The 4,276-nt window shown below is 32.8% G+C and overlaps 1 long non-coding RNA gene across 1 annotated transcript; it reads right to left on the reverse strand.

Moving 5' to 3' along the window:
* Positions 1–399: 399 nt before the first annotated feature.
* On the reverse strand, positions 400–4,054 carry LOC145559489 (uncharacterized). The gene is made up of 3 exons (XR_014092732.1): positions 3,834–4,054; positions 1,574–1,636; positions 400–567 (listed from the first exon to the last, which is right to left on the reverse strand). It is a non-coding gene; the product is annotated as an uncharacterized LOC145559489 (long non-coding RNA).
* Positions 4,055–4,276: the final 222 nt, after the last annotated feature.

Below are 4,276 nucleotides of genomic sequence, written 5' to 3' on the forward strand. Positions count from 1 at the left end.
ACTCACAATTGGTACATCCTCCATTCTCCTAATCTCACTCATACACAAATCTTGGACACAATAAAAGTACAACGGACACCCTTTCTTCACTAGCTTCTTAACCTTCAAAGCAGAAATAATCCCAAAACCCTTAGGTTTTCCTAAACGTGTATAGGACACTGAATTACCCAAAGGATCACTCAGGTGCACTCTCTGTATCTCACAAACTATCTTGGCCTTTTATAAACTCAGCCAATCCATCCCCAGAATTACATCTAAGTCCCCTAGATTAATCTCAATAAGATTTTATGAAAAGACAGCTTCTCCTATTTTCAAAGGCAAGCCTTTGAATAATTTATTACATTGAACAAGTTTACCCGTAGGCAGACTAACTGACACATCAATATGACTGGACTCGGTTAAGTTTAACTTGCGCACAACAGAAGTAGAAATGAAAGAGTAAGTTGCTCCAGAGTCAAACAAGATGTTGACAGATACAGCTTGAATGTTGTTGCCATTGCCTGTTCTGTTGTTGACATTGTTGTTACCATTCCCAAACTTCCCATTCTGACCATTTCCCTTATTCCCCTGGTTGTTGAAATTCCAAAGAAAGACACAACACAAAAGCACGCAATCAGCAAAGCTGAGTACATACAAGCTGCAAAATAAAATAAGAAATCCCTAACATGCTACTAATAATCAAACATCATGCATCATTAAATTATAGACTCAACACACGACTCAACTATCAATTTTATTAAGACTTCACTAGTTGGTAGTAGCTAACTCATTAGTTTATTTCATTGGATTAAGCAATAAACAAGGTTGTCACCCATGCTCCATTTGAAACATCAATAAAAGAAAAACCCCATGCCTCCTGTCGGAAACATCAATAAAACATCTAACGACCACGGGCGCGACTCCGTGACCGTAGCTAGTATGAGATTTCATCTAACTCCTAGTTTTGAAAAGTATTTGAAATAAGAGACTCGTAGATCAGACGGCCTCGAGAAAAGTGCACGGCTAATACCCCGTGTACCCCAACCCCTGATTGTCATTGCTCTAGATGTGCACCAATCCAGAGTTTTACTACTTATCCATCTTGCACTTTATGTGATTTACAATTTAGACTTGGTGATGCTCATATGCAAACAATACAATCAATCCAATATCAATTCCATCAAGTAAAATAACTTTCCAATTTCAATTCTTGATTTATTAGTGACAAGAAATATTTATTATTTATTCCTTTAACTACCTCAATGTATAAACACCTTGAGTGCATAAGGCACCCCAAAACCTTAACCTCGTCTTATAAGACTTGAATTCTTCCTTTACTCATTGTATTTCAATAATCATGAATGAGTAATAAATAATTCATTCCACATATTCACACACATACCTTTGCCTCTAAGCACATCTTACAAAGTTAATGCATAAATAATATTTGCAAGGTAAAACAGTGCACGTCATACAGAAATCACAATGTATAACCAAACAATTATTCCCAGTCTTCTCTATACATGATACTACTAAGTTCTTGTTTCGTTCCTAAATATGCTTCTAAAGGCAAGGTTTCGTAACTCATACGTACCTTGAATAAACGAATTGGTTGGCCACTTTAGGAACTACAAGTCGGCTTCTACGAAGTCCTCTCCTAAACCAAACAACAAGAACTAAATCAATACCCAAGCAAATTAAATAAATTTACAGGAATACCAAACTACTTAAAAACCTCCCAAACCATCATAATAAAGTCTTTAAATTATTCCCAATACTCAAAGTTAGGGCCTGTTCTCATTGACTGAACTCAGTTGAAGTGAACTGAACTGAACTGAATTGAGCTGAACTAAACTGAAATGAACTGAAATGAATATTTTATAAGAGAAGGAAATTAGGAGCTGAACTGAACTGAACTGAACTGAACTGAGCTGAGCTGAACTGAACTGAACTGAACTGAACTGAACTGAACTGAACTGAACTGAGCTGAACTGAATTTCAACATAAGAGAACAGACCCTTAATAATATAGTACTCCAACTATAAGTTTATATGCTAAAACCATGAAAATATAGCGTTTAATACCAAATTACGACAACTTTAAAGTAAGTGAATAGATCTGAAAATTTGGTTTAAACATATAAAATTACCCCATAAGCATAATTACTTGAAATTAATATTATATATATATAGCAAGTTAGTGTGTTAAAAACCCAAAAATATATCAATTCAATGCAATTAGAGGCTTCAAAAATAAAAAGTATGAAATCTGAAAATTAATTCTTAAGGTTAGAATTTAAAGTTTAAGGCTATTTAAACAAGAAATACCCACAAACATTATTTTATAAGGTTAAAAGCATGAAAACATGAAATTAACATAACTTGCTCATAAAAAAAATCGAAACTTTAATAATCTGTAAATTTATACATAGTCAAAATAATAATTATACTTTAACTTAATTTAAACATAGTATAATTAGATAACTTGATTAGCACGTTTTCAAGCCCTAAAACAAGAAAAATCAATTTAAACCCTTATTTTCTTAATTAAATAAATCTGAAATTTTCTATAATAAATTAAACATATCAAAACTCATAAATTTATAATCTTTTATAATCTAAGTATATTATCAATTCATAATAATAATAATTTAGAATTAAAATTCAACAAAGATTGAAGCTTTAAATCAAAGTAATAAAACAAGATAAGTAAAGAAAAGGAGAGAGAGAGAAGAGGCGAGCGGCAGGCAGTGCTGGGCTGGTGGTCGGCGGCGGCTATCGGCAGGCGGTAGGTGAGAGGGCGGCTTCGGGGCAACAGCTTCAAATCTTGGAGTTTTTTTTTTTTTTTTTTTTTTTTTTTTTTTTTTTTGTTCGTGAATGTCGTGAAGAGGAGGAAGAGAAGTGGGGGGGGGGGGGGTTTCTTCTTCTTATTTTCACGTGAAAGAGGAGAAAGGTTAGGGTTTTTTTATTTGGGTTTTTGTTCCCTAATTTCATTAGGGGTGGAATTTGGGTAGTTAGAGCTTGAATATGAATCAACTTTGGGCCAATATACTTAAAAAGGGAATTATAATTTAGACTAAAACTTAATGGTTTAGCTTACTAGTAGTAAAATCTTATTACTTTTACATTAAATAATTCATACTTATAAAACTAAAATTAAAATATTTGTATAAATAATAAATAATATAACTTTTTTATGTGTACTTTCTTAAAAAAAATTGGATATCTATCTATACAATGTGCAGATTAATTATTCCTAAAATCCATGATATCTACAATGACGTAAAATTATTAAAAAAAAAAACAAAAAAAACAAAAAAAACAAAAAAAAAACAAAAAAAAAAAAACAAATATACAATTGATCCTTTGACCAAGACTAAAACAATAACATCATCCGATTCTACCACTTAGTCATACAATGATACCTAAAAAGTAAGCATGTGTTCCTATAAAACCTATACTAATGGCCGCCTAATGGGTAAAATTCAATATCAAAATCATAACTAAATTGCATATCGGGCATAGCTCACACTCTACCGCTTCAAACATGACGCGAGCAGTGATTTTCAATATTTTGCATCTTTCAAGTAGCTAGAGACATTCGCAACTTGCGATGATGTTTTGATCATAGAGTTGATGATGAACTCTAAAGTCATATAAATCCAAATCACCTTCTCAATTATTATTATAAAACCCTAAAAATAAAATTCTTATCCATAGATGAGAATTAATATCCAGAAAATTGGGGAAAATCCAAAAAAATTAGGAAAAACTCTCACAAACGGAGTGAACAAAATAAAGCATGGAGTTGTGTAGTTGAAGATGATACATTAATTAAAAAAAATTAATGGAGACCTCCTGCCATAATGTCTTCTTCTCTAAATCTCTTTTCAAGTTCCCAGGTGCTAAAGTCGTTGAGTTCCATTACTTGCGCATTATTTAGAGTTGTCCCATCTGTTTGATAAAATAAATGCAGCAGGCTAATGGTAATTTGATGACCTATAGTTCGGTACGGTGCCTGTTGTGGTGAGGATAGGAAAGGGATGAAGGAGAATTGGGAAATGATTAGTGTATTATTAAGGGGACCATGTAGAAAAATTTGGAGTGGAAATCATGTATTATTGCTTTCTTTTTCTAAGAGGCAGGTCGGGCTAGTTGCTAGTAGTGGCGGCTTAACATGCCAAAGTGAAAGAAACAAAAATGGTTAGTCCAAAACTCCAAATTATGCCAAGTTCTTTTCATTGGTACCGTCACTCTCATTTGGTGGAATTTGGTTGATTTTGGTGGAATTAATTTGA

The sequence above is a fragment of the Chenopodium album genome, chromosome 9 (genome assembly GCF_948465745.1).
Source record: "Chenopodium album chromosome 9, dcCheAlbu1.1, whole genome shotgun sequence".
NCBI classification, from domain to species: Eukaryota; Viridiplantae; Streptophyta; class Magnoliopsida; order Caryophyllales; family Amaranthaceae; genus Chenopodium; species Chenopodium album.